General features: G+C 41.3%; 1 long non-coding RNA gene across 1 annotated transcript; it reads left to right on the top strand.

Moving 5' to 3' along the window:
* Positions 1–107: 107 nt before the first annotated feature.
* LOC135315365 (uncharacterized) lies at positions 108–27,632 on the top strand. The gene is made up of 5 exons (XR_010374817.1): positions 108–205; positions 16,576–16,722; positions 17,173–17,318; positions 17,599–17,668; positions 24,293–27,632. It is a non-coding gene; the product is annotated as an uncharacterized LOC135315365 (long non-coding RNA).
* The last annotated feature ends 195 nt before the right edge of the window (positions 27,633–27,827 follow it).

The raw sequence follows: 27,827 nt of genomic DNA, 5'->3' as shown, positions 1-27,827 counted from the left end.
GGGCGGTGGGGGGGGGACACACACGTTTCTCCCAGCCCCCCACCCCCCGTCCTCCCCCTCACCCCCCGTTCCCCCCCCCTCCCCGCGTGGCTCTGGCAGCCGGCTCCGCTCCGGCTCGGCTGCGCATCGCGGGAGCGCTGACAGCACCTGCAGCCGCGCCGCGCCCAGGACAGCGCGGGGACTCGCAGCCGGGGAGTGGAATAAGGTAACGAGCGGATTTACCTGGGTCCGGAGGATTTTTGGCCCCGAGTCCCTAAATCCGTGCCCTCAAAACCGAGAGCAAGTCAAGCAGCTTCTTCGGCACAAGCCACCCGGCAAGCGCGCACGCCCCGCACACCCGCACGCGCCACACACACCACACACGCGCGCACACACACACACGCACGCACCGCACGCTCCGCACACGCACACGCACCGCACACGCACAGTCTGGCTCTCGGAGCAGGGGTGCTGCAAAACCCGGATCTGGCATCAGCATGTGTGACCCCCCCCCTCGCCGCAGCGAGTCCCTTCCGCGCGCGCGGAGCGGTGTCGGCGCGTGGGCGCGCCCCGCGCGTGCGGGGAAGTTCAGCACCTTCCGCCCAGCGGGGCTGGCGGCGGCGGCGGCGCTGCGCCCGCAGCCCGGCGCGCTGCGGGGAGCTCGCTAGGCGCCGAGCAGCCAAGGCCACATCTAACGTGAGCGTTCACACGGGCTAGACTTGCCCCACCGCCCCATTGCGAGGTTTCGCTGTAGCGTTTTGCTGCCTTTTTTAAAAAGGAGGTGGTGGATGTGGGTTATTGGGACTTCGCTTAAGCACCATGCGCTGGGCGCAGATCTGTTTGATGGGAAAGGACGGCTGCTCTTGATCTCTCTCTGGGAGGTAAAACTTTGGGATCACACTGGGGAAAAAAAAAAAATAGACACTCCACAAGAATTTTTAAAGTGCTAGTACGGCAGGGTGCGTTATTACTCGATTTTTATAGGGAACTATGTGCACTTTACTTAGTGTTTAGAACGTACAGGTTTGCTGCCAAAAGAGTGCTGGGCTTAGCAAAAGCGGTTCTGTCATCTTGTGTTGTTATTTTTTAGCCGTTAAGTATCAGAGCCCACATTTTAGAAGCAGCAGGAATGTGCTGTCTATTCTTATGGGGGCTTGAGGTCTGAAAAGGTAGCATCCTGCAGTAGCCAGCACAGGTGCCTTTGCAGTGCTGCTGGGCAGGAATGGTGCTGGAGTTTACATTTGGGATTGGAGCAGCTGCAACTTCTCTACCTAAAATTTGGAGAAGTGGTGGAAAAAGCAGAAACATCGTGCACTGGAGCATGCTTTTGCTGTGGTACTGCCTAGAGTTCAACAGGACTGGGATTTGGAAATGCACTCAGAGCTGCTCCATTTCTAACTCAGTCTATCCAGCTGAATTCAGGAGCAAAAATTGCTAAGATCAGGAAAGATGTGTGTAGCAAGCTGGCGTTTTACAGCACTAATACACCAGCAGCCAGATTATTTTTCTGCGAGATTTTTTGCTTGTTTCCTGCTTTAAACATTACAATATGGTGTTTGGGGAGCAAAACTGGACTAGTTACAGAACATAGCAAATCTTATTTTCAGATCTTTCTAACACAGTCTATGGGCATGAGCCTAAAAAGAGAAAGTAAAAGTAGTCCCAGGTTGATTTTTCTGTTTTGTTTTTCAGAAGGGAGCATATTCATACCCACACCTGCCCACACTGACACACACATAGAGGCACACACATGTTCCTGTAACCTACCTTCAAGGTGTCTCACCTGAGCAGCCCTGCACAGCGTTGCCAGCACTCACAGGGCTCACTGCAACACGCAGCAGTAGCCGAAGCCAGAAGTAAGTCCAATGAATTTTTCTCTCATCTCACAGCACACATTTTTTTCATGTCCATGAGTTTCACTGACGCACAGCTTTCTGGTGAGCAAGGAATTGCCTTACAGGGCAACATATACTGTCCCACTTGCCTGTGTTTACTAGTACGTAGGAAATGTGTTTGTGGTAACTGCTGATGCTGCCTGGGAAGGGAAAGCGTACGCATGGCATGGCTCAGCAGTAATTACCAGATTCATGTGGGATGGAAGGAACAGCATGTTAGGGGATTGCAACAGTAATAAGACACAGAGATGATACTGATTCTATTACACTGCAAATGCATGCATATAATAACCACTGTTGTAGGAGGAGGAACAAGGATTTAAAAAAATATATAGCTACAGCTTTTTTTTAGGAACAAAGTCATGATTTCTCAGCATGCCCAAATTGTTTTATAATCCCTTCAGTTGAAAACACAGAGTACAAAAGGACAGCTTTTTTTCCGCACCTCTTTTACTGCTTTTTATTTTGCGTGTCAAATGCAGGGGTATTTTCAGGCTGAGAAAATCTGGGAGCCTCCGGGAACGGAAGGCCAGGAGGCAGGTTGATACAGCAGCCTGTGAGGGTTTGGGAAACTCAGTGTTGTGCCTATTTGTAAGCATTGTGAGGTTGTAAGGGTTTATTTTTTAACCCGGTACTTTGCTGCATTCCCTCATCCTCCTTTTTGGAGCAAAGTTATGAAAACTGAGTACAGATTCATAGATTATACGACTTAATGGAACCATTGTGGCTTTTGGATCTTGCATAACCCAGGCCATCAGCTAAATTGGAATTAATTCCTGTTTAAACTAAATCATACTTCCTAGGAAAAAGAAAAAGAAAAATAAAAACCTGAAAAACCAATAACATATTCAGGCATATTTTAGCCTGAACCTATGATGAAGATCTGCACCATGTTTGGTCAGTTGTTCCCGTATCTTTCATCTACCACAGGTAAAAAACTGTGCTTTCTCTACAACTCTGCCTCTTGCTACCATCAGTTTGAAATTTTTATCCTTGTAATATCCTTGTCTGCTGGCTTAAGAGCCCTTAATTATCCCATACCTCTTTCCCACGGGGGCACTCCCAGACTGCTGCAGAGCAAGTATGAACTAAATACTGGCCTGATACAAGCCTTAACCAACTTCAGATATTCTGTGCTGGTTCATACACCAGAGCTCCTGCATGGTCCTAAAGCCACCACTTTATCTACCTGCTGGCAGGAAAAAAAGCCAGGCTACAGCATGAAGCATAAGCACCTAAAATTTGGCACAGATCATTACCCTTCCTGCCTAGTGCACATCATGCTGTTGTCCTTCTGTGAGAGTAAATATCAAGGAGCAGAATAAGTCTAGAAATGTGGAGATCATTTTCTTTCCCCGTATTGTATCTGCAGATGGATGCTGAACACTACTTACGCATCTTTACCTATCGGTTTATCTGCTTCTGTTTCTCTGTATATAAATGAAGAAGGAACAAGCATATCCACCAAGTCTCATGGAATAAAGAAAAGAATGCAGCAAGAAACTAAGCAAAAATCTCTACGAATTGGATGGAGGGCAGGACTTAAGTTTTAACTGGTCATTATAAACTACCAAGGCAGGTGCTGGTGGCGGGTAAGGAGGGATTTATTCACGTAGTATAGATGCCAATATTCATTTTTGTGAACGAAACATGATGACTTATGTGGTGAAACAATGGGAATTTGTAAGTTTAAGTATTTAGGTATGACATGCCTACTCTATGTCAGCTTTTAGGGTTCTGAGATAATCATCATTACTATTCAACAAGTACCCTATATTCTCGCTTTCCAAAGGGATATTTCTCTGTATGCCTGTGTGTGTCTATGTGTGCCTATTTGTAGCTGGAGACTTTCTCCCTCTGTGAGTTTGCACATTTTTGGAATATTTCCTGTACTGTAAGTGGGATATTTTTGCGCCTTGCTTAAGAGTAATTATTAAGGAAATAAACAGTTTCCAGATTTAGCAGTGAGCAGTATGCAAAATAATTGTTACTTGTAATCCAGGATTTTATCTCGTCCAGCAGCACTGGAAAGTATGCTGTAGAGGAGGAAAGAGGAGGCTCTGGCTTCCGCTTGCTTTGTTTGGGCAAGGAATGGGCAAGGGATGAGTGAAGGAGGGTGAGCATGAAAGACAGGGAGGAAGGAGCTGGCAGGCTCTGCCCTCCATGACCCTGGCGTCCATCCCCACTCACCCGCGCTGCCCAGCAACAGCAAACTGGTGCGATGCATGCCCAGAAGAGGCAGAGGAGAGAGATGTTTGTGACAAAGTCTCCATGGAAGGCGAGTCGGTGGATGCGCCACTCTGCGGGCAGAGGGGCACTCCTGAGCAACAGTGGCTTCTAAATGTGTGGTGTCTGCTGAGTTGCTGTTTGCTGGCAGTCAGTAATGGCCTTTGCTATTACCTGTAATGAATTTCCTTGGTTTCCAGACGCATTTTTTAGCTCCATTTCCCCCAACCATTCAAGCATCTGGAGAGCCATAGGCTATTGCAGAATATTGTTTACTGACACTTCATGATTACCTACTCTGTAAATAAAATAATTTAATGAACCATGACTTTAAATCAACATGCTTTGTAATTCTTCCCTCAGTTGCTGATTCCTGCAAGGACTCAGATGCTGGCCAAGGATATGCATTGTTGAGATCCGTTATCTAATTTCAAGAGAATTTTTTTGCAAATAGACATCGCCATCATTTGTTTCCGTATATCTGGGCTAATCTGCTTTGTAACAGACAGCATGATTTTACACTGGTGGTGCAAAATGCAGCATTAAAACTAGCAATTTCTGAATTTTTTGTATCATTAATGTGGAACCCTAACTTTCTTAAAAATAGGAAGCAAATTTTGTGAGTTAAAGGACCGTTAATATTGGTTTCAGCAGGAAATGTGATATAGAAGCTGTCCGTCAGAAAGCATCCCAGCTAGCAAGTGGGGATACTGACAGACTCACCACTATGTAATTAAGACCGCGCTTTATTTTAGCTTTAGCCCAATTTTTTTCTTTCTTGCATAGGAAAACAAATCTCCCCTCCCCTTGTACACACACACCTCAGACGCGGCGAAGTACTGTAAGACAGTTGATGTTTATGGATGTGTTCAACCTATTCAGCAAAGTAGTATGTCTGATCCAACGCCCTTTGGTGTCAGTGGAAGGACTCCTACTTCTACTCCACTTCACTGGGATTTGGATCGGATCTTTGAACAAATGTTAAAAGCAATCACTTAGGTCTTACAGAGTGGGTTAAATATTTTTAGAAGTGCTTTGTTTCATCGTCAGTGGGTTCATTTTCTCTGATACGAACAGCGAGATGAATCTTCCTGATGATGGATATTCTGTGATGACATTGCTGAGCATCAAGAACATAAAAAATGGGTTTTTTCCATCCTTAAAACAACAATGGATTTCTTGGTCCTTTCATTTTGAATGGGTGAATATCTACGGTAAGATTTACCACTACATTTGTAAGTGCAATTTTTCAGATTTCCTCGGCGTCATCATCTACATGTTACATACTGTGAATGTTTTTAACTGGAGATGCCCATCATGCAAGCACAAGTGCACACAAGTGCTTTTAGTCATTCAGAGAGTCTTGCTGAAATTACCAAGTCGTCTTGCTTTACTGAATGGACGTGCCTCGGTAATGGGGCTCATATTTGCATAATGCAGTTGATGTATGGGTATGATGAATGTTGAAAGTTTGGTGGGTTGATGTGAGAGGTTTCTTCCCTTTATTTATTAGTAGTGAAAGAAACATCATGAAATCTGCCCCTCATTATTTTTATGGCAGTGAAGTTGAAAGAATCCAAATCCCACTGTGCTAATGACGTACCTAGCAATATGTGAGGAGAGGGAGCAATGGGTGAAATTCAGTCCTGGGCAGAGGGCCAGCTCAGAGTGATTCATCATGAAAGCCCCGAATTAAGACCTCAAAACATGGCCTAAGTGGGACTCCAGTGCCCTGTGCCTTGAGCTGGCTTTCTGCAACAGTGTGTGGGGGAAAAGTTCCTCCAAATGAATTATTCATCATAAATAATGCATTCTATTAGTTTAGCCTCTTTTTATTGATTCCTTGAATTTATTTAATTGAAATTACTCACCAAATAATTTCTATGAATAATCATGGCCTGAGGATTATTTTTGAGCAGTTCACGGTGAGCATTTCATACTCCACATTCAGAATGAGAGCCATGTCATCGAGTTGTCATTATGCACAGAGGTCACATATTTCTGGTTTTGCTCCATGATGGGTAGAACAAAACCCAATATTTTTTCAACTTTATGTGTTCCCAAAAATTCCTTCCATTAAGCTGACTGAAGAAAAATTTGGGCAATCATTGGCTTTTGTGCTTTTCACCTCGTTTCTAACAGAAATGTAATTGTGCTTTATGTGCGTGCATGGTATGCATGTATGTCTGGCTGTCACAAATATTTTGAACCAGATTTGATGAAAGGCAGTAGCCATTAGAGATTTTAGTTTCCCACTTCTTCAGCAGAAATAAGTGACTGAGAATTGGCCCAGCCAGAAGAAAGGTTGCAGCCTGGCCTCATCCACTGTTATCTATCAGAAAAATCCACAACAGAGTTTGTATTTTGGCTGCTCACCCAACCACATGTCAGGGGCAGGGAGGGGGACGTATGCTTAAGCATTTGCCCTGTTTGCAGGCTCCTGCAAGATCAGGTAACAGTGGTTTGGAATAGCCCTATGGTTTGAAAATGTTTTCATTTTAGGTCAGATGCTCCCCGTTATTTGCGGGGCTGTTTCAAGGTCTTGTTTCTGCATAGGCTCGATGTGAGTATTTCACTGTGTAAAGTTACCTAAGTGCAGAAGAGGTTGCGGGGCTGAGATGTGGTTTCTGGTGTCAGAGGTGAAGTTAGTTTATGGATAGTCACTGAACAGAGTGCAGGCCAAGAAGCCACCTTGAGTCAATAGGAACAAAGAAATTACACTGAAAAGGCAAGCAGTTTATCCCTGAAAAGAGGGTATAATAAGTCAGAACAACAACAAAAAAAAAACCACAAAAAAACCCCAGTGATGTAGCTTTTGGGAAGAAATAGTTTCTGTTCTGGTTTTCCAAGGACAGAAATGTCTCAGAGAAATAAGGACTTCTTTTTTCGACTAAAGAAAAATATTCCCTGCTTTTCTGCAGTCTTTCCCACATCACTTTAGCCAGAAGCTTTGCTGTCTCTGAGCAGTAATCATTTATCTGAAAAATACCCTATAATATTTCTCTTTGTGGAGGCCAGTTGGTTACAACTAATGACTTTGAAGCGTGACTCAAAGTGGCATGAAACTCAAAGTGGCATGAAAAGAAATTGATGAGACAATTAGGACTTATAAGAATGGCGGTTGCATTAATATGTTGGGGAGAATCACTTAGAATAAAGAATTCCAAACTCCAGGGAAACCTTAAAGTTTATTTGGCATCTGAAGTAGCTCCCTGAGTTGTTATTGCACAAAGCACAATACAAACATACATAAAATCATGACCTAGACTTCACCTGCTGACAAATCTCCCTTTGACTTCAAGGGGACGGGACTTCAGCTGACTTCTACTCTGGGGACTTTACGCACAAGCACAAAGAAATCTCGAGTAATATAACATTTTATGGAGAAATTTAGGTGCTCAAGTAGAAGATAGGCATACTCAGAATCCCCTTCCCTATTGACAGTGACCAAATTCTGATGGTGCTTAAAATCACTTGACATCTCAATGTTTAACATTACAGTTTGCTTGGGCTTGAAGTCATTTTCCTGGGCATCCTCAGAGCCATCTGTGTCTTGATAGACACATTTCAAAGCATAGCAGGTATGCACCGAATGTGGTGCATTAACTGGAGGGACAACAGGAAGGGAAGAAGTTACGATAATACTTCTGCTTCATATTGTAGTCATTGTGGTCCAGGATGCTGAAAATATTTAGCCATCTCCCTTCCAGCCTGAATGCCAGGGGATGCCAGGGGACACCAGAATCTGTTGAATCGGTGGATAAGTATGGATAAGTGGATAAGTATGGATAATGGTGGATAAGTATGTATCCTAACTGCCACACACGGGGGATCTTGTTCCTTGTGTGGTGTCTCTAGTCCATTAGGTTCCATGTAGAGTGGAACAGCTTTGGCAAGAGGGAGTGAGCATTTGTCTTCAGTCTGAAGTGTGTGTATGTATTCCATAACACTTGTAGCATTTCTTTCCATTACAAAGCATAAAATTTATGAATAACTGCCTGTTCTTTATATGGCATCTTTTTTTACCATCTATCAGTCTTTTTCCTGTAAAACAATAAAATCCTTTGAAGAGCAGGAGATTTTAATGTCCACTTCATGACTAAGCAGCAAGTGAAGCTGGTAAAAGAAGAGGACAGCTCAGTCAACTTTGGTAGTCAACTCTGCCTTGGAATCTTGAAAACTGTGGGCAAAACCAGTTATTTGTGCACTCATTTGCTCCAGAGTATTTTTGCTTTGCAACCACTACACTGGTTAGCCTTTGAGCTTTCTGACCAGAAATATTCTGTTTGCTTTTGCAGGTACAAGTGTTTGGCTTTATTATTTCTATCTGGTGATACTGATGCACTTGGAATGATACAGAGATGAGATCATTCCTTTACAGCTATTTGGTTATAGCTATTGGAACTGGTTGGTGGTCCTGATCATCTCAAGTATAAGCATTGCAATAATTTCTTTTTAGGGTTGTTGCGGCTTTCTGAAGCCTCTCTTTCCTTATGACAACTGCTTGTTTGCTTTTGATAATATTATTTTTTACTAATACAAATATAATTTCTTTTGACAGAATAACATCAACAGCTAAAGGGTCTCATCTTGCAAATCACAACTAAGCTGTATCTGTAGTGGAATTGGGCTCAAAGGCATATGCATTGTACCTACCAATTTTTCCCCCAAAAAAACATTTTTAGTTGTTATTTTTTACCCTTTTTGTCATTGTGTTTTGTACTTAGTATTATTAGTATTTTGATACCACAGGAACATCTGATAACATGAGTCATGGACCAAGCCCTCATTTTTCTATTGTTAGCTATTGTTTTGCTTATCTCTTTCTTCTGTAGAGTGCAAGAATACCTGTGAGAAAGTGGTCATATCATTTTTTCTGTACCTTAAAAGCTTTTGTAATATGAAGGTTAGATCTAGAATTATAATTGTGCAGGATGCTGCGTGCACAAGCAGAATGATAGCACTTGCAAGGTAGTTTATAATGACGTACTGAGAATTCAGTGGTTTTTTAAACTGAATGTGGAGGTGAAAGATGCACCTGTCTCTGAAAGATAGGTACAATTAGATTGACAACTTGTATGTCAAGCTTCTGGCTGGTGTCATTTAAAGTAGCTGAAATACAGTGTTACCACTCCCTCCCTCCATCCCCTAAAATGAGGCTTATACTGGAAGTGCTGACAAGACCCTTATCTTTTGAGATGGCACCATGCATAGCTTTAAATACTGGTTTTGAATGTTAATGTGTTATCTGTAAGATATTTTTTCCACATGTAGGCAGCTCAGGATAGAGTCTCAGTAATAAATTTAACGAGTTCAGGGGGAAGACACATTATGCTTATGTATTATAATGATTGGCATTTTTGCAAACAGCATATGATAAGTGGTGCAATTTTATTTTCAAAGTTTAATCAATAGAGAGCTCTTTGATATTGCCACGTACTTTGCAAATAGATGCTTCCTTGGGATGACAGAAAAACAACTTCTCTATCGTGGGGTGTTTATGCTTAGCGTTTAATCAATCTGCTTTAGTGATTGTCATAGTTTCTGATATTCCAAAAAACAAATAGAAGCTATAAAATAATTACACTTCAGGGTGGCGTCCTGCTGCCACCATCCTACTGTCATCCAGCTTTGCAAAGGGTTGAAAGGGTGGAAAGTCCATCACTGTGCGGAGTACAAGAGCAAGGCTCTACCAGTTTATTTCTATGTATTGTAAACCCATGCCAGCTGTTGCATAGGAGGTTGAGGTGGGTCTTCAAGGGCTTAAAAAGGACTTTATCAATGTCTTGTGTTAGCTTTTGGGAGTGAGTTTCCTCTCAGAGGAGTCAGAAATGACCTTCACCCCCACTACTGGGAAGCCACCGCATTACAGTGCAGCCCCACCCCCACCCCCCTGGTAATATTGATCCACATGGGTAGGCAGAAGTGCTTGAAGCTCCTTCTGTGTGAGCATGAACATCCACCTCGTCCAAAACCCCCAGGATAGTTCCTTCAGTGGGCCCCAGCACCAGTAGTGGTGCTCTTCAGAGAGGCTGAGAGGAGCAGAGCATCCCTCACCCTTCTCTGGGGCATTTCAGGCCAGCACAGAGGACTTTGGGGAGGTCCCCACTGCTCTGGGTGAGCTTTGTTCTTGCTGGGCAGACTTCAATTGCCTGGATCTCTTTTGTTCTTGAAAACTGCAGTAGCAGTTGAAAGCTGAAGTTCGAAAGATCATTTCACAATCATTTGAAGGCTGACCATGTCCACACAGAGCTGAGGTGCCAGCCCAGCTTGTCTTCCATATTGCAGCAGCCTGCACAAATTTGTGCTGGCCCCACAAAACTGGTCCCAGGGAAGCCTGCTTGGGACAGACGGTGTTAACGATTTATTGAATATGGCAGCGTAAGGACACACAGTATGAACTTGGAGATAACCTTTGGCAGGGAACTCTGTCTCTCTCATTCTTTCTGATAAAAATATAGTAACTGGTAGGCATTTGGGAAACAAGGAAGCTGGAGCATTTCAGGTGACTTGACCTGAATTTAACGGACTGCCACTAGCACTGATGCAAAACCTCCAGAGATGTCAGAAGGAGATCTGTGCCTGGCACTACTGCAGGGTATGACCTGGTCGGCATTGGGCTGGATCCTGGTCTCAGCTCAGAAATTCCTCTAGAGGCACGAGGGGTTACGGCAGGCTGACACCAGTGTAAGATCAGGGTTTCAGTGTGCTGTGCATACTAGATGAGTTGTTATAGACACCCGTGAATAAAAAAGGTCTTCGAAAATGTATTTATTTTTAACACTTTTTACTTGCAGCAAGAAGATACTGTTTCAACAGCCAGATACTGTAGCTTCAGCTGTAGTTCCACTTATTTTCATACAAATGAAACAGTCAAGAGCATAACCTAAAGAAAGCAAAGGGTTTTTTTCTCCTTTTTAATAATTTTATGATATGGGGGGGGGGGTAGCTCTGTATGTGCAAATGTATACATATATGTATGCACATCTGTTAGTTTAAATAACGTGTTTTCCTTTGCCGTCCCTAGCCAACGTTGGTTTCTGTGTTGCCTTTTACATATGCCGTAAGGGCTGATTCTTTTGCACTCTTTGTGCTATCTCTGCTTGTGCTGAATAGCAGCCGACACTTTAATTGGGATGACTGAGCTGAGTGCATTTGCCTTTGGAATTGGACCCTTTTCAGCATGAAGAGAGGGTACCACAGACTGACTCTTCTGTCTTTATCTTCAATCAAAACTCCATTAAATCAGACCTGTAGTTTTTAGCAAGGGACATTCTCCATTGCATTGAAATGCATGGGAAAGGCTTGAGACTCAGAGTTTTAAGGTTAATTAGATCCTGAAAAGGAGAATTAACTGAAGTTGTTTTCCCTATCTTTCTTCCTATTTTTAAGGGCCTTTTTAATTACTTTCATCTCTGTTGGTATATTCATATACCAACATTTTGATAGACAGATTCTACTAATTCTTATTTTAAACAAAAGTGAACACAGTACTGGTACATTGTGTTTAAATTTATGCATCAGATCTTCCTATATATTATTATGAGCCATGCAGCTAATCTTTATTGATGTTTAACTGAGCACTAATTTTATCCTCTGCTTAGGCACTAAATCAGAATTTGGTGTTCAGTTGGCCATACTGTGTTTGGAAAATAAAGGAAGGAATAGTTCAGGGCACGACCATTCAAAAATTCTTTGGTGGGGATGGTGGTTTCAGCAACCAAGATTTTTTTCAGGCTCCCATTACGTACCTGCTGTGAACCCTACTGTTGATTCAGAAAGGTAAATAATCTTCTTTTCAACTCTGGAAGGATGCCTTTGGCTGCATGAAAACATGCTTCTTGTATCAATATAGGAACAATAGTTAAGCAACCTGCCCATGTGCCAGTAGAAAAAAATACTTCTGTGCCCCCAAAGAGAGCTCTCAAAGCCTTCTCATTGCCAGCACCGCCATTCCCCTTGCAGGAGACCTTGCAAGGTTTGAGGCAGTAGAAAACTGTTGGCTGGAGTCAGTCTTATAACTTCATTTGCATATATCCCCAAACTTCTTTCATCTTTGTGTGGCTGAAAATAGAGCTATTTTTCATGCTTACCCTTCTTATGTCAGTATACATGAAGAATGGAATGCAATGTAGGAGGGAGATATCATTTTGTTCTTTTACTCAATTTTAGTTGAATTGATCTTGCAAACGAGGAAAGTTGCATTTGTAGTCCTCCTCCCGATTCCAGGTTTCCTTGTGTTACATTCACTTCCAGCCCTTTCCCCCACATCCCTTTAAAGACTACTGTCTATTCAGTTCTCTAAACCCTTAGCAGTAATCCAAGCATGAGGTGACTTGAGTAAGTTCAAGAAAGGCACTGTAATTTCAGCAGTCCTATGGCTCTTCTCATTCTAATGAAGTTCCTTGCTCCACGTTAGATTAGAGTTTTCTGTGGCTTCTCTACTGTTGCTATACAACACACTTCAGTTATGAAAGAGCAAAGTTCTTGATGGATTGCAGGATTTTCTTCCTGATTTTTTTTTTCTGTTCCTATGATCTCTTTCTTCACATCTCAGGTCTAGGTTTTAGATCTGCTGTACTGAATGTAAAATGCCTGGCAAGAGCAGGACTGAACAGAGACTGACAAGATAGACTTCCAGTCAAACATGTTACAAAAAAAAAGTAGTCAAACTGGGAGAGGCATAGAGGAGAGACTGCTGTGGGAATGCAAAAGAAAAAATGGGGTGGAGTCCATTTTAAAAGCCCAGTTTGGAGATCCTGGGATTATCAAAAATAATCAAACACTGGAACTGGAAGTCATTTCAGTCTAAAACTGCCAAAAATAATTGTCCTGGTGTGATGCTGAGGTGAGCTGATATCTTTATCATGTAAATGATAAAGATAATAAATAAAAACTGCATGCTGCAGTTTGCTTTGTTTCTTGGAATAGGTGGAGAATGTCTGCAAGCATATGGCAGAAGGGCAGTCATAGGATTGTTCACTCTTTTGTATATATTGGGCTGTTGCAAACCAGGAGATAACAATGCCTCTTTTGTCTACTCCTCTGGCCCTAGTGGCAGGGTGACCCAGAATGCCAAGACTAAGCCCCATGTACTCTCTTATTAAGGACCCTCAAAGGGTCCTTAATCACAATGTGGTGATTCCCAACTGGGGAAAGGCAAGGCAGCAGCAGCTAATGTAAGAACACAGGTCTCTGCATTTTTCTTGATGTTCTAGTGCTCTATTTACATGATCACCCATAGGTTTCAGAGCTAATGACCTACTTTAGATGCTGAATGAATATAGTCACACAGTCAATCAGGCTTAGGTAGAGCTGGGAATTTCACTTCTCCATTCTAGCCTATGTTTTGCAAGCACAAATTTGGTGTGCCAAGAGGCGGACTGAAAGGCTCTTCTGAGCATGTACGACTTCAGTCCCCTATACTGTGTTGTGATCAGCTTTGCTTTGGATTAAAATGCCAACTAGCTACAAAGAACTTGTAAACAGGGTCAACGTGTGATTCTGCTGCCGTGTTTCCTTCACACTTAGGTATTTCACACCTGATGTCACCTAAGAGTTCTTCAACACAGCCTCATTTGGCACATCCTCAGGCATCCAGGAACATCTGGAAAGTTACTGATTTCAGCCATCTTAAGAGTGGACTTTGAAATCTTGGCATTCTTTCCATAGCTTTAGGGTTCTGCCGTGTCAGAGCAAACAGGCATCAAATGACACAAACAAATTAACTAGAGGTACAAAGCAGTGAGGTAGGGGTGTTCACAATTAACTAGTGGCTTTTATTAGAAACTGAGTCATAGATTGCTCCTCTGTGGCTTTGAAACTGCCAACAAAACAAAGTGCTGGGCTTATTTGACATTTAATGCAGTAGTACAGTTGGTATCAGTGAATGCCCAGGAGCCTTGACTATGGCTCAGATGCCCCTTGCTCTAGACATGGGAAAACACAGAATAAGATGGTCACTGCCTCAAGTGTAACTATTGAGTAAAGCAGAGATTCCTTGATGTCATCAATATCAGAATAGCCTCCAAAGAGCACAACAACAACCTTTTTTGAAATATATACTTGTTTTTGCTGATGTTGGAAAGCAAGTTGTTTGGATTCCATACAAGGGACTGTCTGATAATGAGTCACTTTTATACAGAGAAAGTCAAGATATTTTATGTAATTGCTTACTGTCAGAAGAAAGCTATTTTAACAGAGCTTAGCAAGTTATGGATCTAAACCCATCCTTTTCTGGTATCTCCTGAAAGTAGTATATTACCTTGCTAACAGGCAAAATGCCATCCAAGCAGATGAGCTGAGGTAGGCAGCCAAAATACCATGGCCAGGTTCATCAAGTGTGTTTGTTGAGGTCAAAGCTCCTGGAAGGCAGAGTAACAGAGGTGCTGTGTCCTGAGCTTCTGAGGCGGCCACCTGCTAATTGGATGGACTGTCTGTGCCTCAACGCTGATCAGAGTTAGTGCCTGAGATCAAAAGTTAGCTCAATGAAGATAAATTTGCAGCATGAAAGAATTAATCGTGTAATTAAGTTACTGAAATATGGAATAAGCAAGGCACTGATATTATGTAGGTGTGCATACGAGTGTAGTGAGGAGAGATCCTGAGGCACTCACTGAATCTGAACAGTTTGCCATACAGTTTAAAGAAAATTAAGGGTCCTAATTTTTGTTTGAAGTTATAGGCTATAAAGACCAAAGGAAGGAAAACTGCTGCAGCTAAATTGCATCTTTGGTAGCTATTCCCAATATATTAAAATTCCTCCCTCAAGTTCTCTAGAAATGGTCCTATGTCCCTAGAACATACCACAGGACATTCTGATTGCTGTGTGATCTTTTCAGAGATCCTGAGGGAACTGGCACATTACCATAAGAGCATGTAAAGACTGTTCCTATACTGCGGCAAAACTGGCTCTGCCCACTGTCTTCTGTGGTATAGAGGACTCCGGCTGTAACAAAATCAGAGAAATTCCTGCCACAGAGGTAGGAATGGGGAAGCACAGTGCTGGGATTACTACTCTTCCCCATTAAGATTCAGCCTTGTCTTTTATCACCGGTGAAAATTTATTATCTTACAGCTGAGTACCACTTATCTCTTTCCTGAAGGACTCCTTCACTGAATAAGGGTGAGAACTTATGAATCATATAAGCTGCTGAAACACATATGTTACAGTAATTTTTCCTTTTACAGAAGTCAGCAAAGTTTTTCCAATCTCTTTTCTATTCAGACACTTCGGGACACATGGCAGGTGAAGGCATTTGAAATAGAGTGCGATCTAACCTGGAAACATGGGGGAGCTTTATTTAAAGTAGGTGTATGCACACACCTCCTACAAGTACAACCTCCTTTTTGCCCATATGAAAGAGACACTTTCCCAGAATTTGCAGCCAGTGCATCGTGTTTGCATGTGTTACACATTCAGGGCATCAAACTGTGATCGGCAGGAAAAGGCCGAAGAGGCCAGAAGCTGTTGCTTTGTAAGACAACAAAGAAATCCTCTTCGAGACTGCTGAGGTGGTCTATGCTATACAGGTAGTGCACACCATTCTCTGAAAGGCAGCAGAATGGTTATGCAGAGGATGAGAGTGACCTTTTAAGGTAGATAGGGCTAAGGTAGGATCTCCCAGGAGCATTTCGTGGTGTGTATATGTGTTCTGCTACTTCACTAGTGGTACTCGGTATAGCATCAGTGCTCTGACCCTTGATGGCCTGTTAGCACGAGGCTTCTTCCAGTTTTTTGCCTTATCTACTTCTTCCTTATCAGGTAGCAGACACCCACCACCATGGGCTGTCCTCTAATCCTGACCCGTCAGCTGCCTTGTCACCTGTCCCAAGGCACAGCTTCATGTACCCTAGCTGCTCTTTCACGTCGAGGGCAGCTCTCCCTCCTTGCTGTCCTGGCCTGTCCTCCTGAAGAGCTGGATCCGTCCATGGTACCCCTCCATGGCAGCTGACCATGTACCCCCCTAGGGCTAGTGCACTGCATTGCTGTGATCCCAGTGAGGTCCCAGCCCAGCCCAGAGCCCAGTGCCTCCTGTGTGTCCCCATGCTGTGTGCCGCAGTGTACAGGCACTTACTTGGAGCCGTTATGAACAACTATGAACCAGCAGTAAGGCATGACATCCTGCCCAGAAACCCCTGCCCCAGTGGCAGGGCAGGCGCAACGGAGGCCTACCAGCCCTATAAAGACTTCTTAACTTGCACAGCGCTTTGCAGTCCTAATAAACCCCTTGGCACTGAGGTGCAGATATCACACCGATGGCTCAGAGACACCTGCCCTGGCACCTTGGTTACAATGTGCTGCACTCGGACGGCTATGTGAGCTGAACCGCATTTTGTTGTGTTTCACAGGTGTACCAGGTGTGCAGAATTTAGCAAAACCCTGACCTGAGCCCTCTGCATAGCACTCATTAGCAGCGGGCTCAGCCTTCGGTGCTGTGTGGTGCATACTAATGACTTGTTTTCATCATTACAGGGCATGGGAACTGCCTCCTCGCGCACTGATGTCCTCAGCTCTTCCTCACATGGTGTTCGGAGCCTTCACCGGAGCAGCTTCGCCCGGCATGCTGGCTGCCAGCACTCGGAGCACGGGGCAGCCCTCAAGGGTCCTGCAGAGGTTTTGGTAGGTTATAGGCAACTGCATTTACAAGGGGAAAAAAAGGAAACTATCACTTGTTCAGAAGACTGTGTACAGGATCGGTGATAAGTAAGACTGCATTTATTTTTCTTTTTGTTCAGACACCTTTTTCATAACTTCTTTTTTGCCTTGAGGTGAGACAGGCTGTCCACTATGCTGGCAATATGATGCTATGGAGCTGGCAGCCTTTCTTTTTCACAGCCCCACAATAAATACAGGGCAAACAGGCAGGGAAAAAAAATCTGAAAAGGAAGAAAGATATGCCATTATGTTCTCCCTTCCTCCATTTTCTGCCTGCTCTTTTCCTCAGGTCTTTTGCCCTAGTACAACTGCAGGTAAAACCCTCTGAGTCTCAACTAACAAAATCAAGACAGCCGCAGGCTCAGTCAGTATGTATCGGCTCTAATTTCTCTTTTATCTCTCCTCATAATCCAGACAAGTCTTCCATGTTTTTTGCTCCATTCTTTGGGTCAAGAACACTCTGGTTAATAGCTAATTATTTCATACCCTGAGGAAGTTTTGGGAAAGAAGTTCCTGGGAAGAGTCAACTTGTTTCAGGAAATGAGACTACTATCCAGTAGGTGAGATATTTCCCTTTGGTCTCCTTCTTAATACTGTCCCATCCCAGCAAAAGGCTGAATTTATTGCTATAATAGGTATGGTTCAGATAGAGCATAATAGTTTCCCTGAGTTTTTTTGCTTCATTACAAAAAATGAAGGTTTAGCCAGGCATCATGGCAAAATTCCAGTTTGATAATTAGATTCTGCTTACAGAAAATTCCCCTTTTAAAATCTGTCCCAGAATACAATCTGCTTTTCCTGTGAGCGCTTTAAAAGAACTGATTCATTTTAACTTCACAGCTATCCGAATTACGAAGCCTGCTGAAATTATCCTTGGCTGCCTAAACCAGAATGTGCGGATCTACCTGAGGTATATAAAGCTACATATTTGCATGCTTAATTGTTGTTGTATGAGTACTTGCTTAGATACAATTTACGTAGACTCAGCCTGTTTACCAAATAGGTCAGATTCTGCTGATTAGCAAGAGTAAACAACATTATTTGCATGGGGAAAACAAGCACTATTTAACCTATATTTTTATTAACATGTAGGGTAGACTATGAATAAATTCAATTTGTGCATTGAGGGCCATTTTGCGTGTGCAAAAACACAATCATGAAAAAAACACGCTGAAAGATAATCTGAGGTGCGCAGTCTGGGAAAGCAATCCAGAACAGATGATCCACAGTATAAATTACTGCGATTTATTTTTTTAATTTACTTGTGCTGCTTTAATTTATTATTGTTTATTCATTTGATAGATTGCATTTAATTTCCGTATGAGAGCTTCAGGATGAGTGTTTGATGCTAATGGTTGGAATTTATTCCTGGGCAGAAAGCCAACGTGCCACAGCCATGTTCCACTTATGCCCTCCAAGCTGTATTTAAGTGGCCTTCTGCTGCCCTTGGGGTATGTTTTACACAGGAAGCTTAAAGCCTAATTCAGGCCTGCAGCTCACTTGCTGGAGAGAGGGGAAGATGGCTTTCCCTCTCTCCTGTTCTCTTCAGCAAGAAAATCAAATAATTGGATTACTGGCCCTTCGATTGTGCTCAGCACAAATGGCTCAAAATCCCATTGTATTGGACCTCTGAGATGAAAAGTAAATTGATAAAGAAAACGAGTGTATTGAATTGGTCTAATATGTCAATAGCGTGCTGCTGCCTGATTAAGTGGAATGGCTATGACTGGTCTAAATATATGTAAGACAGTTAAATATATGTAAGACATCTGCTGCTAGACTGGCCACGTAAAAAACAAAACAAAACAAAACAAAACCAAAAAAGCAAAAAGGCCCAGCCCAGGAGTCTGCTGGAGGCATAAATTAATGCATGTTTTCCTTCCTTGCTTATTTTTATTTCTGGAATAGAAAATCAAAGGAAACAGATCAATCCATTGCAGGGTTAAAATTAAAATTGCCCAAGGATCTATGCAGCACATGAAATATTTGGGCTGATGGAGTAGAACCTGGCTGGTTTGTCCTACTTAGACCTTTATATGCATTGACCTGAACTTTGAATTTCCTACTGTCTCATTTTTTGTTACTTGCACATATCTTTTACTTATTTAGGCTTAAATTATATTTGTTACATTGTGTTTTTAATACATAATACCAGTTAAGACTGGGAGAACATCCTAATAGATTTTAGACTACTTTATTATTGCTGTTGTTCTGCATATTCACACATGGATGAGATGATCCAAAACATTTTGGGGCAAACCATTCCATTGTGTAAAATAGATACGTGCATGTGAAACTGTAGCTGAGGTAAATCCCTATAATTTACACAGTGGAAAAAACTTCTTCCACAGCCAAGGATTTGATTCTTACATTTTATGTTAGAATGGTTTCTCTACATGTTTCTTGTTAAAATCATTATATTACTGTCCTTTTGTATTTATGTGTCTACAGAGCAATAAATAGCTATTGAAATGAGGCTGTCATCATGATTGTGTGTGCATTTATTTCACTCCACCATTTTGATGAATACAGTCTGTACAGGGAGCAGGGGGCTGTAACCTTAGATGATGTAAGTTGGTAGCTCTTGTGTTCAAGTGAATTTTTTGCCAAAAAACTGAGTAGAAATCCTAATGACTCGGGTTTAGAATAGAGCCTCCAAAACTGACTAACAAAATACACATTAAACCAGAAGCTGAGATATATTTTTGTAGCTTGTTGAGATTCTAGCACATATTTGTATTAATAAGATAATAAATGCATAATGGATGCTACACCTACCCACCTGAATGTTTTCAAGTTAAAAAAAAAGATTGATAGACAGCGCGTTCCATTAGTTCTGTCTTTTACAACTAATAAACTTCCAGTTCATTAAGTTATTACATGCCATTCCTCATCTTACAAATAGAACCCATAATTCAGTTTTTCCCAGAGCTGCACATTCTTTAAGTCTACGGACTAAATTACCAGAGCACATTTTGTCAATAAAGCTTCTGTTTGGTGGGGGAAGGAGGAGGCAGTTAAGTAAAGTAATACGAAATGCAAGCCATTTTTTGTGTCAGAGGTCATTTATTTGCTTCAATATTGCTTTTATTCTATTTATACATTCGCTAAATGATGATTATTATGGAAAGCCCGTGGTTAATCACTGCATTACGTTTAAAATGTTTTACATTTTGCTGCACTCTTACACTTGTGAATCTTTAGAGTTATCTTGAACAGTAAGCTGTCCTTTTGCAGTGAATCCCTGACAATCTATTAGTTCAGCTGTGCATTTACTGAAAGATAAAGGCTTTCTTCTGTGAGCAGTGGGAAAGCCACAGAGGCAAACAAAAATCACCCATATTCTGCAGTCCTGAACCAAAAGACTTGTCGCTTCCTGAGCCAGAATTGCCCGGCACAGACGCAGCCAGCCAGTGAAACCTTCTGCGTGGGAAGTTATAGGGGACTAATTTGTGTCCTGTACCAAGTTTCCACCACTGCTCTTCACATGCAGTCTTGAAGTGGGATTACTGTGCTTTGTGTTGAGTATAATATATAGTATCTATTTGTAAAAAATACAACCTAGTGATAAAATGCTTGCCTAGGGAATAGGGTAGAGCGGTCCAGGCTCTTCGCAATGATTTAAAACCACTTCTGCTGTCCAGAAAAACAGGCAATCGTGATGGGGAAAAAACTACAGTCTACCCTTTGCTTTCCGAGCCCCAGCATTTATCTGGATGCTCAGATAAAGGTCCCAGGAGGTTGTAAGTAACCTCCCCCATGAGCTAGCACTCTGCGAGGAGGGAGTGAGGGTGAGCGCCGGGAGGGGGAGCAAGGCAAAGGGGCCACGCTGCAGCGTCCTTAGCTCTGTTTTGAGGTTTGATAGCGGGAGGGAGAAGACCCTGGAAAGCCTTGCAGTGCCTTCCTTGTGGAGGAGTTGCTATAACCCTGTGGAGGCTCAGAGCCTGTCTTCTTCCCCCATCACCCCCTCTTCTGATTAAAACCTACCTGCTTTTTAATTTCAGTGGAAATTAGCAGCCGTGAGCAGTCATAATTTTCACCGGAGGGAAAAGAAGCCATTCCTCTCCCTTCCCCCCCAGACTGTCCCAGGGGGGTATATGGTTCAACTTGCTGCAGACTTGCTAGCAATTAGCATCACCTATACAGGGGAACAGGCGCTAAGTCAGTGTTAGTCTGAGAAAGGAAAGGAATAAAAAAGATTAGCACTGAACAGGAATGTTCAAGCCTGGACACTACAGGGAGCGGGGTGGTGAATAAAATTTTAACTGGTCCAGATCTGTCCAAAACACTATCACATTGTATTACAGTACTTTATTATCAGCTAATACTTCTCATTAAGCTTGTAGTTAACAAATACACAGGTAACTGCCATCAACTGAAGAAACAGCGTCATTGGAAAGCATTTTTTAAAATGAAGAGTTGTAAAACGGTACTATGACAACAATATAATGGGGTTTCTGTTCATGACAATTGCAGACTGTGAATTATAAATGGGAGGACAATGGAAAATATGTATTTTAAAAAATGGACAAGTAATAAATGAAAGGGGATCAAAAAGTTTCTAATTGATCCCTTTTTCCAGAGATCACTGAGAGCAGCTGTCATGCAGAACAACCTTCCTTTGATGAAGATGCAGTTACTTTATGTTCAGTCTCTGCAACAGCCCTTCACAGCTACAGCAGAGTACACATCTGTAGATCCATTTTGTTGCTCGCTCTTGGGCTTATCTCCACCCAGACTTGAAACCCCACTTAGAATATGTCCTGACTTCACAGTATGGGAATCATGCTGCCTAGGCTATGTTATTGCCTTAAGCTAACCTCTGAAATGATGGCTCTCTAGACCATCATGGAAGTGAGCTGATAAGGCTTTTGCCTTACCAAAGCATTTATATAACCAGATTTATCTAGATAGTGAAATATTCAGTATCCTAATGGAGTTTCTTAATCTACTGTCACTCTTTACTGTGATTGTAGCCTATGTAATTTGATTAGCCATTTATAACTTTAGTACATAATATATAAAAATTACCAGTGAGCTGAAAACACTGGAAATGTTCACAAGAATCAGAAAAACAGACTGGGAGCTGTGGTCCTTCTGTCCAGAAAAATTAGTAATTGCTGGCAGCTGGAGTCTAGCCTCCAACCTTCTAGCAAAGGATAACTTCATTTACATCAGCTGACACCTCCTGAGAGGCCCTTACACTGAATTTATCCAGTACTTTTGAACTCTTGGTTTATGTTAAAAAACCAGAAGCTATTATCTTCAAGCTTGTCACTTTTTTATCTGGCACTCCTGAACTAGTAGGTAGCATCCATGAATAGTGCTATCCTGTTTAGTCTTTTTTTAAAAAAAGTCTAAGAAGTTATTGACTACTATAGCATTTATATTCTGTGGACACAGTTAAAATAGACACTTAAGAGTTGCATGTTGCTTCTGTAATTTCAAAACTGAAATATGCTCAGCCTTTCTGCTATAACTTACGGTGTTTCAGTAGCAAGACAATGTATTACTCAAAATAATACATTTGACAACGTAAGTGAGTGGTCTAGGTCACATCTATAACTTAAGCATGTATTCTTGCTCATTTTTATAAAAAAACCTAAAGCTAGTTAAGAGATCAGCATTCATTCCTGGCATGCGGGCTATTTTGGCATGCAGGCTGTTTTTATTTTACAGGCCTATCATGAGTTGATAAGGTAGTCACTTTTTTCCTACTGAATGCATAAATTACAAGCCCTGGAGAGTGCTCGGTATGCTGTAATTCTTGTCCATAAGACCTATGAGATATGTTTAAACTGAATGATCCACTACTCAGAGGAGTGATGGCTTCTTTTATAGCCCTCTTGTTCTTGTAGACATTTAACCATTGATATAGACGATGAAGGCAAGGGCATGTTCACCATACTCTGGTCTTTTCCTGAGTCTTGCACGTACTTTGTGCTCTGGGGCTCCTCACCCCTCACACATTCAGGACCAGCTAGGTCCTGTCATTAGTAGTGGTATTTTATCTCCAGTCTATATCTTGAATATTAAAACTCTGATAATTTCTGGTAATGTTTGTGCCTCTCTTTAAAGAAAATATCAATATGTATTTCATACTCAAACCCATTTTTTAAAGATGATGTTGTTCCTCCTAATATTCCTTCCTCAATCTGCCCAGAAAATGTTTTTCTTCTTCCAGTCTCTACTCCTTCTACCACCTATTTACTCAGTCACCTTGTAAATGTAGAGCATTACTGTACAGAGAAAGCACAGCTTTTTCACTGACTCTATGACTTTGACAATTGCACTTATTGTAATTTTTCTTCTCTCCTGTCCATTTTGAAAGATCCAGCAATATTATTCTATCCATTAAGTAACCTTTTTCCTTGACATTCCTTTGTCTTTGCTCTAAAGCCAGGCATGAAGAACTGAACAAGGCTGGGATATATACAAAAGGAGAGGCCAGGATTGTTCCATGTAGGTCACAAAGCAAATGGGTCTGGGAAGTTCTGGTCCATAACGCTGCATTAAAGACAACTGCATTGCGTGTCTGTCTAAGTGCCAAAGAGTAACACACATGCTTATGACTTCTTCATGTACAAAACTATCTTTGATTCATAAATGCAAGGCAACATAAAACATTTTTTCATACTCATGCTGGATAGTATGATTGAAACTCTCCCACCTCCAATACTACCAACCCCCACCCCAGATTTTAACAGGTTTCTGCTAGTGGGTAGTATGGTTTATACTTTTGTGTGACAAACTGTTTTCATGTATTTAAATATAATGTCTATCTACATACTGATTTTATTTCCCTCTTTAATTTATTCTCCAGATTCTCTGGCCTTCAGTCAATGCACTGGCTGATTAAATTATTATCCCAATAATGAGATTTGACACAATCTATGCCAGTTACCTATGTGACCTGCTAAGTAGGTTAATTGGCAACCCTGAATAATTATCAGCCACCTCATTTTTCTGACTGAGACTTTGACAATAAAAGAAATATAAAGATACTGAAAAATACACACAGTTTTTCATTTCAACTTCTGAAATGTTTCAAAGAAACCTTTTAACTAGTAGCTTATTAATAAAATGTAGCAATTAAAAAAATGTTGTGAACATTTTGGTCATATAAAAATATAGATGTTTGCTCTTGTGCATCATCATGGGTTCCTAGGAGAAAAAGAAGTCTGGCATATTAGATAAACAGGTCCCTCTATTCTGCAAATTGCTTGTATAAGTGAATCTTTGCATCCTCAGAAAGCAAGCTCAGAAGCAAGGAAAATTCAAGAAGTCCAAGTGATATTTGTGGTGACATTGCAAGAATCACGTTCTAATGCTTTTCTGTGAAACCTCGAGAACTAGGAATTAACTTTGCTGTTCAATGAAAACTGTAATTCTTCTATTCCTATTTGTCAGGAAACAGAGTTAAGAAAAATAAATATTATGGTACCTGGTGACACTGACATGTATTGGATATCTATCTATCTCTTCTACCTTGTTCATTTCTGAAAAGCCAAAATGATATTTCTTTCTGTCCTAGAAAACAGAAGATTGGAACTTAGAGAGGAAGCAGAATGGACTCCTAGGGATGAGAAGATGGGAAAAATATGTAAGATTTAAACTTGTGGTCTTTTCACAAACAAATCATCCCAAAGTAGTGGTTCAGAACCATGGACTCAGTCAGACTTCTCCCAAAGTCATTCCTCCGCCCTGGCCAGAAATCCCACCCAAACCTGGGGTAGGAAGAACAATCCAAGAACCCATTTCTTGTTATCAGCAGTTAATGACTGCAACATAAACTGTCTTCACCATGACACTTCGGAGAGCCCGGCTTGTGCTGCTGGGGTGAGAGGAGGTGCTGCTCTGCCTCTTCCTTGGGCATGCTTGTGACAGAGCTGTCTGCCCCCGGCCGGTCCTTCTCCACTGTGTCTCTGCGGCCTGCAAGCACAGGCACAGCTAACTGAACCACACAAATAAGTATTAAGTGCTCAGTAACATTGGCCAAGTTAAATCTGATTATCATGTACCACCTCTCACAAAACATTAACAGTTTCCCGGAAATTAAATGCCTGCAGAACCACAATGTCACATCCCCTCTGGCTGCCATTGTCGTTCTGCTTCTGTCAGCCTCTGTGCGTGCAAAAATACCTTTCCATTTCTAAGCACATGCCATACTGGAAACCAGAGCTTTGGTGTGGGGCAATATAATTCAAGAAAGGATCCCAGCTATGATGAAATCGCTTAAACTTGAGCCTGAGCAAGTGAGCAGAGCTCAGATTTTGAGAGAGTGACTCACGTGTTAAAAGCAAACATAAGCTCAAGTGTTCTTCTGGATCATGGCCATATTGAACTTTAATGACCTAAGTGGATTTACTCCCAGAAAAATTTACCTTCCCCTTTCCTCCTGCCCGCACGTACATTTGCACCCCAACCAATCACTTACGTCTCTATTTTCTACATGCTACTTTTATTGAAAACTTTATGGCTTGTTTAATCTCTTTCCAAGCATGGCTTTATTTCCCCTCTTGATTTCCTCTATGATTCATCAACAGGGCTTTTTTACCCCTACCCAAAGGATTTCAATTTCACTGTACAAATTTAATCAAAGCAAAATTGTTAAGGCTTATTAAAGAAGCTGTGCTGTCTCTGTGCTCCTTCATCTTACCCCCCACCCCATGAAAAGATGAAGAAGGTGCTGAAGATGCACATCAGGTGAAACTATTGCCTACACATGGCAAAAATAATATCTTTCAGCACTCTGCCTGAGGATTTTTTTGCTGGTATGTGGTCCTGATATCTAAAATTATAGGCATTTAGATGTCAGGTAGCAGGAGAGAGAAAAAAAATAAAGAAAAGGTATTATAGTAAAATGGCAACGAACTGATGTCTTGGTGATGGTTATAAGGTCTTTTATTCCTTAAAAATAGCAGAGCTTTATAAAGTTTTTATCATACCTGATAGAAAATTAAAGGCTGCTGATATTTTGCAACTCATTTCTCATTGCTTGTTGATTACATAAGTGTTTTTGAATGAAGGAGCACTGTGAGGTCCTGTCAGAAGCTAAGCTGACATGGCTTCTGTCTTTCCTTTCTATTACGATAGTCAATAGCTCAGTTGTAAAGAATATAATTGCTCTTTGTGACTGTATTAGACATTCTTTTGGGAGAGCTAGCTAAAATTTGAGAGCAGAAAAGCATTTCTGGACAAAAAAAACAACCCAGCATGCCAGACAAATCAATAATAAGTGGATGGAGCTGAATCTGAGACTTTTGGGTTGGGTTAGAACCTAAATCAAGACAATATTGACTCTGTAAAGCCTGTATTTTTAGGGGTGGCTATATCAAAATCAATATTACCTTTTTGCTTTATTTGAAATCTTCCATGCGTTTGTGCAAGCAAATCCATTTTACAATTATATTTCTTTTCTTGAGCTAAAGTCTTCTATTTGGTATGTGTGACCTGTGTACTGCGCCTCTATGTAAATTATCAAAAGGTGGATTGTAGGTGGTATCTCTCACCAGTGTTCTCTGCTAATGATATTTACAAAGGAAATGAAATATCTATGCAAATTCTTCATTGCATAAATTATGTACAACTCATATATATATAAAAGTTCTCTACAAGCTGTTCACCATTAGCTCAGAAATAATTCTTTTATTTTCTGGAAAAAGGGCACAAGTGTACACTGAACATCAGAATGTGAAAGATAAACTGTGGGCATTAATGATTGTATTTGTGCAGATTTCCATCCAAGATCTTGTTGTATCCAATATATCCAATATTACATTATTTAAACATACCACACCTTTGTGAAAGGTAAATATTTGTATACCCATTTTGCAGATAAAGCTGCAAGGGCAAGTGCAAACTTTATCTGTCTGTGCTCTGAGTTAGGCATGAATCTTGTGATCCTGCACTTGGCTAGAGCACTTGGGCTGATCCTGACTGTTCAGAGAGCTCAGTGGGGGCTAATAACTTAGGCATAGTTATATGGTTCCTGTTCAGAACCAGTTTGTGTTGGCCATTTCAGAGTGTGCCTAGCAAAAGCTTGTCTCTTTGTGCAACTGCCCGCATAGACTTGCCCTAAATAAATTTGAAAATGAGGATTCTGTATCTTTGAACGTTTAGACTGGAGATGATGCAGTATTAGCTTGCTATAAAGCTGCTCAAAAATATGAACCTGGGCTCAAAGTTAAACCATCAGGTGTACCATCCCCAGGCCCCTGTCTTCTGCGGGTTTTAGAATGAAAAAGCATTGCTAATATTTTGATTAACTGTTTTGTAGAGCAAAACCAGTGCATTCCCGGTATCTCATTATGCTAGGAAAATGCATCTATCACAGGTAGCATTTCCCAACTCCTAATGCTTCTGATTTTTGCCTGTGCTACCAGCCTTCCCTTATCTATCTCATAACTACTCTGTGTGTGGCATTTATGAGGTAATATCCAGGTATGATGTTTAATCACTTAGCAGGAAAGAAATAACACAATGCACTTACTCAGCAATTCCTTCTGAGTCGTGCTTTGATGATCTGATCTTCCATCCCTTGATATAACCAAATTATTACTTCAGCAAAACTGGTAGCCTGCAGTGCCAACACACACAGCTGAAGTGATAATAACAGTTGGTTTTACACGTACAAATGCACATCCTCCAAATTGCATTCCTAAGAAAAAAGGTTAGAAAACCTATCTGATAATATGAATTTGAAGAGGGTTTTGTATAATCAATATACACATACTGGTTGATGCTTGATATTCATTGCATCTACTTCTGCAGGAGATAATGTATATTTAAGTGTATAAAATAAGTATATTAAATATTAGCTCTGTGTTTCCAATAAAACAAAATTTCTGGATTAATAGATGTGTTTTCCATTTTTTTTTTTTTTTAATTTTTTGAGAGTTAGCATCAAAATTCTTCCTAACTTAGAAGAAATAAATTCACCCTTTTGGGTAAAATATTCCCTACAGAACTGGTGAAATTCAAGCTTTAGATCTGTATGCATTGTAAAATAAGGTTCACTGCAGCATGATAAAATGTGTAACAAAAGATAGGTAGAATACATAAATGCT

Source organism: Phalacrocorax carbo, chromosome 11, assembly GCF_963921805.1.
Source record: "Phalacrocorax carbo chromosome 11, bPhaCar2.1, whole genome shotgun sequence".
In the NCBI taxonomy this organism is placed as follows: Eukaryota; Metazoa; Chordata; class Aves; order Suliformes; family Phalacrocoracidae; genus Phalacrocorax; species Phalacrocorax carbo.
Note: the sequence above shows the minus strand (reverse complement) of the source record. Positions and strands in the feature narration are given on the sequence as shown.